The sequence below is a fragment of the Ictalurus punctatus genome, chromosome 4 (assembly GCF_001660625.3).
Source record: "Ictalurus punctatus breed USDA103 chromosome 4, Coco_2.0, whole genome shotgun sequence".
Taxonomy (NCBI): Eukaryota; Metazoa; Chordata; class Actinopteri; order Siluriformes; family Ictaluridae; genus Ictalurus; species Ictalurus punctatus.
Genome location: NC_071284.1, coordinates 20,409,412 through 20,421,909, shown reverse-complemented (window position 1 = coordinate 20,421,909; position 12,498 = coordinate 20,409,412).

The window sequence follows — 12,498 nt, the reverse complement described above, 5'->3', positions numbered from 1 at the left end:
CGGCGCGGAGTATTAGATTTTTGCCGATCACCTGACCTTTTGCATGTTTTTGGATTACGATTTGGATTTATCTGCCTGTCTCTCTCTTAAATAAAACTGTTAAACTGCACTTGCATCCGTCCTAATCTCCCTTACATCTCGGGACGTGACAATTTAGCAGATGCCCTTATCCAGAGTAACTTACAGATGTGCTTTGGAGTCTCCATCAAAAACACATCCGCCTGCTAGTTGACCACTTCTATTTTTCAGGCTTTACAAGATTGTTTGTTTCACAATCCCAGCTGTCTGAGCACTCAGTTTTGATTTTTGAGCAATTTTATGGAGTTTGATTTTTGAGCAATTTTCAGATTTGTATTTTTGAGCACTTTTTATGGAGTTTTTCTCATCACTAAATGCAAATGACCTGTGTCAGGGATGCACTTTGTATGTTATGGTCGATCAACATATGCACGCCAATATTAAGAAGATCAGTTTTCCAAAATGTTTTTTAGGGGAAAAAAGGTTAGTGTTACGCCACAGCCAGCAGATGGCACTGCGGCACGGCTTCTGACTGGTCACGTGACTCTTTTTTGTTTTCGTTCGCTTCCCGCTTGGACATTGAATTAAGTTTGATCATGTCTCTGATTTGCCCCAGATGTCCATGTTTTGGTTTGATTATGTTTGCTATTTAAACCCCTTGTGTGACTGCGCACTTCGCGCAGTATTATAGTTGGGATAGTTTGTATCAAATGGCTGATGTGTTCCCCGTTTATGTTTGATTACGAGAGTGAATGCGTTAGCATGCTACGCGGTCTGGTTTCATGCTCTGCTCTAGTTTCAAGCCACGATACCAGTTTCTCGTTTTCCTGGTGAAGACCGCGTTTCCTGTGTTTGTTTGTCTACTGTTAATAAAGACTTTGACCTGCACCTGCATCCGCCTCCAGTCCCGATTCATAACAGTTAGGTTTAGTTATGCAAACATAAACACAACTTTACTAAAAGACTGATAAATGAGACCCATTGTAAGCATACTTGTGTGAATCACTTTTTCTGAGAAATAAAGAAAAAAGTGTAAGTCTGGTTTTTAACCAATTACAGTACATAACAAATGAAACTGATGTAAATCCACATTAAAAAAAAGAGAGGATATATTTCATTAGGAAATTAAGAACAAGCAATTGTGTTTGATTTGCAGACCTGCAGACTAGCCTGGCCTCATATTGGGCTACTTCTAGAGGGGAGAAGGGAATATGAAATATCAGGTTGGTTCCAGGCAGGATAAGCCCCATATTGGGCTCCACAGTGAATGGAGGAAGTTCTGGATCTCCTAACAGCAGAGTGGACAAACTCTTCAAATAGCTGGCTGGCATCAGCCCTGTCTGACTGCCCTTGGCAGAAGTAGCAGTCATGTCTGTAAACATAACATTGCAAAAACTTAAACTTAACTAGATTATTACTCAATTACTACAATATGAGTTATTAAGCAAATTACAGTTTTCTCAAAGGTAGCAAATTTCCATCAATAATAAGCAAATATCTAACATAGAAAATGCTGATGGTTTGTGATTACATATATTGATTTCTGTGCTAATGTTTGATGCAGACTAAACAGTTACCTCCATGATTAAAGCAAAGAGTCTTTCCAAAGGTCTCCATCATAACCTGCCAGGAGTACTCAAGCTCCACAGTGCCTTTGTTGTCCATCTGCATTCGGGAGGCACCACATGAGATACATATATTATAACATATTTGATCATTTTATCATTTACATAATTATCATTTAAATTCAAGTATTAAATTCCCCCAAATTGTACACACACACACATATATATATATATATATATATATATATATATATATATATATATATATATATATATATATATATATATATATATATATAAAAGCACGTTTGCCTCACACCTCCAGGTTGCGGGGTTCGAGTACCGCCGGGCCATGTGTGTGCAGAGTTTGCATGTTCTCCTCGTGCTGCGGGGGTTTCCTCTGGGTACTCCGGTTTCCTCCCCCAGTCCAAAGACATGCATGGTAGGCTGATTGGCATGTCTAAAGTGTCCGTAGTGTACGGATGGGTGTATGAGTGTGTATTCAATTCAATTCAATTCAATTTTATTTGTATAGCGCTTTTTACAATAGACATTGTCTCAAAGCAGCTTTACAGAAATATCAACACGGTATACAGATATTAAAGGTGTGAATTTATCCCAACTGAGCAAGCCACTGAGTGGCGACGGTGGCAAGGAAAAACTCCCTAAGATGTTTTAAGAGGAAGAAACCTTGAGAAGAACCCGACTCAGAAGGGAACCCATCCTCATCTGGGTAACAACAGATATTGTGAAAAAGTTCATTATGGATTTATATGAAGTCTGTATGGCGTTAAGAGCAGCCGTAGTCCCAGCAGTCTGGAATTAAAGAAGATTTGAGCTCCATCCAGAGGCAGAAAGGATCTGGATCTCTAGTATCTCCATAAATTCGTGTGGGGCTCGGCGAAAGGAGAGAGGGAGAAAGTAGAACAGAATCTAGTCAGGGTAGGCTTGAGTAAACAAATACGTTTTAAGCTTAGACTTAAACACTGAGACTGTGTCTGAGTCCCGAACACTAATAGGAAGACTGTTCCATAACTGTGGGGCCCTATAAGAGAAAGCTCTTCCCCCTGCTGTAGCCTTCACTATTCGAGGTACCGTCAGATAGCCTGCATCTTTTGATCTAAGTAGGCGTGGCAGATCATATAAAACCAAAAGGTCGCTTAGATATTGTGGCGCGAGACCATTTAGTGCTTTATAGGTTAATAAGAGTATTTTATAATTAATGCGAGATTTTACTGGGAGCCAATGCAGTATTGATAATATCGGTGTGATATGGTCGTATCTTCTAGTTCTAGTTAGGACTCTAGCAGCTGCATTCTGGACTAATTGGAGCTTATTTATATTCCTACTGGAACATCCAGACAGTATGGCATTACAATAATCTAATCTAGAGGTGACGAATGCATGAACTAGTATTTCCGCATCATGTAGTGACAATATGTTTCTTATTTTAGAAATATTTCTGAGATGAAAGAAGGCTATCCTAGTAATATTATCTACATGAGCATCAAATGATAGGCTGGAGTCAATAATCACTCCAAGGTCTTTAACTGCTGCACATGATGAAACAGAAAGACCATCCAGAGTAACCATGTGATCAGAAAGAATACTTCTAGCTACACGTGGGCCTAATAAAAGTATTTCTGTTTTACCAGAATTAAGCAGAAGGAAGTTAATTAACATCCAATGTCTAATGTCCTTTACACAATCCTCAACTTTACTAAGCTTATGTCTGTCTTCTGGCTTCGCTGAAACATACAACTGTGTATCATCAGTATAACAGTGGAAGCTAATTCCATGTTTACGAATAATTTGACCTAGGGGTAGCATATATAAAGTAAAGAGCAGTGGGCCTAAAACAGAACCCTGTGGAACTCCAAAAGTAACCTCAGTACGCATGGAGAATTCACCATTTACATCTACGAACTGATAACGATCGGTGAGATAAGACCTGAGCCAGGAGAGGACTGTTCCCTTAATACCAACAACATTTTCTAATCTATCAAGGAGAATAGTGTGATCTATAGTATCAAAAGCTGCACTAAGGTCGAGTAACACAAGCAGCGAGACACAACCCTGATCATAAGTCAGTAGAAGGTCATTTACTACTTTAACTAACGCTGTCTCTGTGCTATGATGAGGTCTAAATCCTGACTGATATATTTCATGAATGTTATTCCTATCTAAGTACGAGCATAACTGCTTTGCTACAACCTTTTCTAAAATCTTAGAGATGAAGGGGAGATTTGATATTGGTCTATAGTTGGACAATTGAGACGGGTCAAGATCAGGTTTTTTAATCAAGGGTGTATGTGATTGTGCCCTGCGATGGACTGGCACCCTGTCCAGTGTGTACCCCGCCTTGTGCCCGATGCTCCCTGGGATAGGCTCCAGGTTCCCTGTGACCCTGAAAAGGAGTAAGCGGTAGAAGAAGGATGGATGGATGGATATATATATATATGTATATACACACACACACACACACACACACACACACACCTGGTGAACTCCATGCCCAAGAGGGTTAAGGCAGTGCTGAAAAATAATGATGGCCACACAAAATATTGACACTTTGGGCCCAATTTGGACATTTTCACTTAGGGGTGTACTCACTTTTGTCGCCAGCGGTTTAAACATTAATGGCTGTGTGTTGAGTTATTTTGAGGGGACAGCAAATTTACACTGTTACACAAGCTGTACACTCACTACTTTACATCGTAGCAAAGTGTCATTTCTTTAGTGTTGTCACATTAAAAGATACAATCAAATATTTACAAAAATGTGAGGGGTGTACTCACTTTTGTGAAATACTATATATATATGTATATAACCAAATACCTCTGGATGTGTTCTGTAAGACAATCTGAAAGAGACTTGCTGTGGTCAGTTTCAGATAAGGGGGTGACCATGTTCAATGGAGGTGAATGAGAGTCTATGCTCTGGCTTCCTTTTTTTGCAAGAACTCGCCGCTTGTCTTTTGGGGTCCCCTTGGCTGATTCCTCTTTCACTGGGGCCTTTTTCCCTTTGCCTTTGTTCAGGGTTGTAACATCCTCCTAAGCAGGCAAAGCAAACAACCAAGTGTCTATTTTACTAATCATCAAGTCTTTTTAAAGTTAGACTAAACGTATCAATCAAATAAAGCTTCTGAGCAGAACTGTCCAACCTAAAATACAATCATATTAAAAGCATCATAGATGATGTTTTCCCCCCATTTTTTCTGCCAATTGCCACCCACCAGCCAGCTCTCCGCTATCACATGACAGTTACCAGTCGAAGAGGGTGAAGGCTAACATATGCTTCCACCAAGATACATGAAGCCAGGCAACTAGCCAGTTCAATCTTTTTGAACAGTAATGCTTCATCACGGCAGCATAACACACTTGGGCAAAAATGCTGTCTTCCCTTTTCTACACACAGTAGGGGAAATAAGTATTGGGTGCGTAAAAATGGAAATATATTTCAGTAAATATATTTCCATTTAACATGAAATTTTCACCAGACATCAGTATTAACTCAAGAAATCTGGAATTATAAAGAATTCACAATATTAAAATCCATAAATAAAGTTATGTGTAATACAATGCAATAACACAGGAAAAAAAGTATTGAACATGCTAAGCAAAAGCAGTTCTCCAAAGCAAGGTAAGGCAAGGAACAAGCTGAAATCCATAAGTAATTATACCCCCTATCTGTGCAAATTCATATCAGCTGGGTTAGTAAATTGATGGTCTATACTAGGTTTTTTCGTTACCAAGGTGTCACACAAGAAACATCTCATGATGAGTAAAAGCAAAGACCCCCAAGACCTTCAAAAACTTATTGTTGCAAAACATATTGATGGAATCGGATACAGACATATTTCAAAACTGAATCCTCCAGTAAGCACCATTGGGGTCATTATCCGCAAGTGGAAGCAACATCACTCCGTCTTCAACCAGCCACGCACAGGAGAACCTCGCAAGATTTCTGACCAGGGAGTCAGAAGAACAGTCAGAAGAGGAAACCAAGAGCCACAAGGACCACTTGGAAAGAGCTCCAGAAACACTTGGAGGCAGCAGGTGCCATCGTCACAGAGAAAACAATAGGCAATGCACGCCACTGCTCACACTCACCCCACAAGACTCCATTACTAAAGAAAAGGCATGTTGAAGCTCATTTAAAGTTTTCTACAACTCATTTGGACAAGCCTATGAAATACTGGGAGAGTTGTAGTCTGGTCAAATTAAACTTTTTGGCTGTCATACTACACACCGTATTTGGAGAAGAAATGCCGCTGCACATCACCCTTAAAACCCTATACCAACAGTGAAGTTTGGAGGTTGAAGCATCATGGTGTGCCCTGTTTTTCATCACATGGTACTGGCAGACTTCATATAATTGAAGGAACAATGAATGGAGCCCTTTCCCTGATGATTCTTGAGAAGAATATGCTGCCATCCACCAGACTGATGAAGATGAGATGTGGGCGGACCTTCTAGCAGGACAGCGATCCAAAGCATACAGCAAAGGAAACTCTCAATTGGTTTCAGAGAAAAAAAATCAAGGTGTTAGAATGGCGCAGTCAATCACCTGACTTGAATCCAATTGAACAAGATTTAAAGACAATATGTTTAGGAGAATCGGTCAAAATCACATCTGAATACTGCAGCCAACTAATTTCTTCATAAGGAAGCATCTTGAAGCTGTCATTACAAACAAAGGCTTCTCTACTAAGTTCTAATTAAATTTCAGATAGCATGTTCAATACTTTTTTCCTGTGTCATTCCACTTTATTACACATAACTTAATTTATGGACTTTAATGTTGTGAATCCTTTATATTTCTGGATTTCTTGAGTTAATACCAACGTCTGGTGAAAATGTCATGTGAATAGCCCCATTGGAAATATATTTACTGAAAAATATGTTCACGTGTCCAATACTTATTTCCCCTCTGTGTATGAGTTCACAGATGTGCACGATAGGCTAGTGTTGCTCATATTGACAAGTAAGAGACAGTATAACATTCCTTCAAAACCCAGACAGCACAGCCAATTTTGCTCCCTTGCACCAATGAATGTGGAATCAAGATTTGAACTTGCAAGATTTGATCTCCAAACAATAGGGCAAACAATTTTCTGTTCCACTACTTGGGAGTCCCATGATGTTTCTCTAATGTAAATTATTTTATTTATTTATTTTTTAAAAAAAATATTGCTCAGGGAAAAGTATCCACATACCTTTGCAGACACTGTGAGGCTTATGGCTTCTGTCTCCAAGTCAATCTCCTACTTCTCCTCGGCTGAGTCTTCCAGAGATGAGGGCATTAAGAAGTTGAAGCAGCCAGGAATAAGACGGAAGCTGGACACCACTCTTCTTTTGGGGTATAGGACTATTGAGAACAGCATGGGAGGAGGAATAGGAGGACCTGTGGGTCCAAGCACTAACCCATCCAAAGCCTAGGGACAACATTGGAGGGTGAGTAAAACATCAGCTCTGGGATATGAATTCATTACCTTATACAGTCATGTGAAAAAATAAGCACACCCTATGACATATTTGGACAAGCAAACATTTGATCCTCTTTGAAACAGTGCCTATTAATAAAGTTGATACACTATCAAATGACACATGAAATTACATTTTGTAGTAATTTTCACAATTTAAATGAATAAAAAAGTTACATGGTAAATAAGCACATCCCTACATTTATCACACCTTCAAATCCATAAAATTAGAATCAGGTGTTCAAGTGATTAGAATCTGCTTAGGGAGTGTAGGTGGAACCCGTCTTATTTATAGCCCTCTCACATCTAGTGTCTAGTCTTCCCATTGCTATTGAGGTGTGTGGTGACATCATCCCAAGATCTAAAGAGTTCTGTAAGGCCCTCAGATAAAGGTTGTGGATGCCCATGAGTCTGACGAGGCATTTAAAATGATCTCCAAATTATTTGAAATACATCATTCCACTGTAAGGAACATCATCTACAAATGGCGCAGATTTCAAACAACTTCCAATTTGACCAGGACTGCCCATCCCAGCAAATTCAGCCCAAGAGCAGTCCGTCTGATGCAAAAAGAAGTCTCCAAGAACCCCAATATTTCCTCACAGGATCTGCTACCAAGTGTTGTAACTGTTGGTGTCAAAGGGCATGCTTCTACAACCAGAAAGAGATAGCACAAATTTGACCTGCATGGTGGGGGTGGGGGGGTGCAGGAAAAAGCATTTAGCAAGACTACAGTTTACCAATGAGCATATAGGTGTAGCAAGGTGGAAAATAGTGTCATTATTTAAGTCAATTCAATCCTCAAATAAGTTCTTAAATAGAGTTGAAGGGCTGGCTATATTATGTGTGATGCTATATTACCTGTGTATTTTGGGAGTGGATGTAAAAAAAGGTCAGTTTGATTTGTTGTGTTAATGGACCAATCAGGAGTGAGCTTCAGGTCATCTATTGATATTTCTGTTGAATAACTGAAATATCTGTTTCCTTGTGGTTGTGTTCAAGTATGTCAACTTCATTAATATGCATGTTTCAAAGATGATCAAATGTTTGTCCAAATATGTCAGAAAAGGCATACATTTCTATGGGGTGTACTTATTTTTTCATGACTGTGTGTTGCTTTTTAATTATTATTATTTTATTTTTATTTTACAAAGCTGCACAGAATGAGAATATAGACCAACTGGAGTTGATCAGGCTTTACTGAGGGCTTAGACACATTATATCAGTTTGCAGTACCTCATCACGTAATGGAAGCTTCATGCTGTCTAGAAGCTTGTCTATGCTTGCCTCCTCTTTTTTGCTGATAGAAATGAAGGTGTGGGGGATGAACTCTATTTCCAGCTCATTCTCTGAGCCTTCTGTGCCATTCGGCAACAGGTGAGTCTGGCTGGGGGTTGGAGACAGCAGTGTCCATTTTCATCCACTCCTTCTCCCGCTCCTTTTTGTCCCTCTTGCTGGGTAGCTTATGACGTTCTGAGGCTTCTGTTGTGTGGAAATCAGGTAAAAATAAAACACAAGGAGACAAAGTACGAAAAAATAATTGATTTTATTGAGAGCAAACAGGACTGGTGGGAGAGTAGTTGAGAGGTGAAAAGGGCTAATAAGGCGTGTGACCAGGGGAAGAACCAGAACGTGCTGACAGGTAAGGAGGAGTGTAGCCAGGGCTACTGGGGGAAAAGGGAACAGAGTCAGGATCAGAATAGGTCATGTCATCATCAGCATGATGGTCAGGTGAATTGTCAGGTGAGATAACCAGGCAGGGATCAGTTTGAGTGGAAGCATCCGCATACACCTTAGCTGGACTGATCCTGTATCTCAACAGTGGTGGAAACCCAGAAAGGTCAGAGGGAGTACAGAGAACCTCAACCAGGAGGGCCAAATCCACAGAGAGGTATGCAAGCTGATAGCGAGTATTCAGGTCCAAAATCTTCAAAGGCGGGGGGGAAAAGGAGTTGATGTTCAGCTGTAGAAAGGCACAAAGAAGAACCAGTTCAGTGAATAATTCAGTAAACAAAAGAAGTACAAACACACATAGAAATGGGGGGTTTAAAAAGACAATAGAGCTAGGGACTGGATTACCTGAAAACAGTACTAGGATCTACACCTACACGCACACCCAGAATGCATAGCTAGGAGTAAAAAATGGTAGGGCAAACACACATTAGGTAGAATGAGCCCAAAAAATAAAACTTACCCATGATTAGGGGAAAAAAACAAAGAGCAGTGTGGCCAAGAGCCTCTCTCAGTGAAAGTCAGCTCAAAAATGACATGAAAAGCAGAAGTCAGTTTTTTTTTAAAAAAGACGCAATCCTAAGGGGATGGGAAACCACCCAAAATGCAAACATAAGGGTTATCAGAACTCACAGAAACCAGGAGATAATGGGAGACAGAAAATACACCTCTATTGACATAATGGGTTTGGAAATGACCTAAAACAAAGGAATATAGGTGTGGGGAAAACAACGAGGGGCGGGAACTAAGAAGGAAGAGCTGTATAAATAGGGGAGCCTCACTCCTGGGTTTTTTTTAGATCACTCTTTGGACGTCTCAACTGTGTGGATCATGTGTGGTGGAACAATAAACTTGGACCTTTTGCCTTTCCTCACTCACTGGTTCTCTGTGTTTTCTTCTCCAAGAGGCTGTTGGATGCAAGTACCCAATTCCATTATAAGTTAGTTACTAATAGTGTTAGGATGGTGGACTAAAATTGGCTCCACACTTCCTCAGGCCCCTGGTCCTGATCCTCTGAAGGAAGGTAATTCAGAATGAGGCCCTGAGTCCTATCCCAGTTCTGCAGCATGTGCTGGATCAGTGGCTGATCCTGCTCATATAGCTGGAAGCGGGAAAACAACTGCCTTTCGGCCTCAGTTATCTGGTAACATCAGACCCAAAGAAATGCTGGAATTAGGCCAAGAGTATATGAGCTTTATCCAAAATGTTGCAAACTAAGCAGGGTTAAGCTCTCCTTTTTATAGTAAGGTAAGAAAAGAGATTAGACTTAGATTTACCCAGTTACAGCTAAAGCACCTCACGTGCCTTTATAAAATATCTACTTTATGACTTTAACAGTTAGTATTGATTTAGCACTGGCTCAAACTGACCAGCTCTTTCTCCAGTTCATCCAGTGGCAGTAAAGAATTATCATGGCCAGTTGGCTTGCTGTCTTTGCCATCTTTGGCTTTCTTTTTGCCTCCTTCGTCAAGTTCTCTGGCACCCTCCAAAAGTGAGTCTTTGGCTTCTGTGCAGGAAGATATCTTTCTACCCCTTTTAGGCTGCTGTTCCAGTCCAGAGTCAGAGTGCAGTTCTACAACAGGCTCTATATAGGAAGCATATGAAATCAAAATAATATTTTTTTCTTGCAATAGCATGTTTTTATTATTATTATTATTATTATTATTATTATTATTATTATTATTATTTTAACTACCAGCATCTCTGACCTGGGCAACTCCCAACTGACTTCTCCTTTCTGTTATATCCTCTGTAAGTATTTCCTTTCTTTCTCTCTGCTACCTTTTCTTCGGCTCCTCCTTCTCTCTGAGCTTCTCCTCCGGATGCCTCTTCTCCTGCTCCCTCTCTTGCTTACTATAATCCACAATCAAATTAATTCCATGATCAAATTTAATTTTATACCATTATTACTACTTTAAAACCAACAACCTGGTTTTCCAGATTCAGTTATAAACTTATGTGCTTAAAATATACAATGTATACTTTTTTTTTTTAATGTTATTTTATTTTTAGTAAAACTGCCATGGAGCTGAAGATTACCTGTACATATGTTCCTTTAGCATCTCCAAGTGCTGAAGGTCTGCATATGATTTCTCTTCCTCACACAGGGTGTCATACTCATCCTCATCCATCTCCTACACATGCAGCTTTTCTCTTTCAGTCTATTCCCTTTGTAAGGCCTCTGATCACATACAAACAAGTTTTGTTAATTGCACCCGTTATTTTACTGCTCTATTAATCTGTCTAATTCTGTGCATGAATGTGCTCATTTAAATAAATGCTGCTAATGTAATATGTACCCTATAGATATGTTTTTTATTCAATAGTTTAACACACTCCTTGTTTCACAGTATTTCCTACTTTCACTTTAACTTCCTTCTCTATTTCCACCCTCTCAATATCTTCTTTTCTCCTGTTCCTTTTTTTTCCTTCCACCATCACCTGTCATCTCCAGTTGAGCTCTCTCTCTGGATCTGAATTCAAAGTAGCTGTCGGTGAGGTTGATAACATAGATGTGCTGGCGGTTGTTGAAGACTTTGATGATGACATGGAGCACAGTGCTTGGAAAGTGGCAGTACATTGTTTCCAAGCCATCAATCACGATGCCTCGGTTGCAGTTGCTAAGCTACAGCATATTGGAAATGCATAACTGACATACATCAAAGCAAGGAAGCATTTTGTGCAATAATAAAGAAACATATCATTGAAAAGGAATGTTAAACACACAGTACAGTATGTTCAATAATGCAGTCAAATCATGTTGTGTTGTCCATAAACATTGTGGTGGTTCTTACCTGTAGTCTCTTTGACAGTATCTCTACCAGGAGATTATCGGGCAGTATACTATTCATGCCTCCTAGCTCACCCTCCTGACTCACATTGTCATTAGGGAGCCTGTGAGTTGGACCAGCCTGCACATAACCAATAAACTGTAATTGCACTCACCTCACATCCAATCTAATTCACATAAAAACTGTATATAAATTACATTATTAAAGGTAAGTAGCATTCTTCCTGAGATGAATATAGCAGGCATATCATTATAGAGTCCAGTCTAGCATAATTCTATGTATAAAAAAAATATTTTACATATTACAATATTCTTACTTATTCAGTACAGTATGTTACTGTATAATACAGTGAGTTGGAAATATGTTACAATCCAATTAGCTAAAATATAAATACTACACACTTCTTTTTTGACTGATTGCAAGAAATAATCTAATAAAGGCCTTCATAAAGCAGTGCAACTGAGTTATGGGAGAGACAAATATAGGCTAATTTACAATGTGCTGATTTATATTTTTGACCACAATAACATCCAAATTAAATGTAATTTGTTACATTTTTTGGCAAAGAAATTATACATTAAAAATAATGGTGGCTAATGTTAATATTCTTTGTCTGACAAGATAAAAAGGGAAAGGGGTGGGGTACATGTGAAAGGAGATGTGAGAGGAGAGAAACACAACTCAAAAATAAATTTGAGATTGTTTATCATTAGTAATATTAGTAAAGTGTCTAATGTGTTAAAGACAAATAACTAATTTATGATTCCATGTCCAATGGTATTCCCAACAAATTAAATCAGTGTAGCTATTCAATAAAAATGTAGCTTAGTGCAGAAGTTCAAATTGGTGAGGTTTTTACAGAGATGTATACATTATGTATTTTTAATAATTGTTTGAAGATGATTAC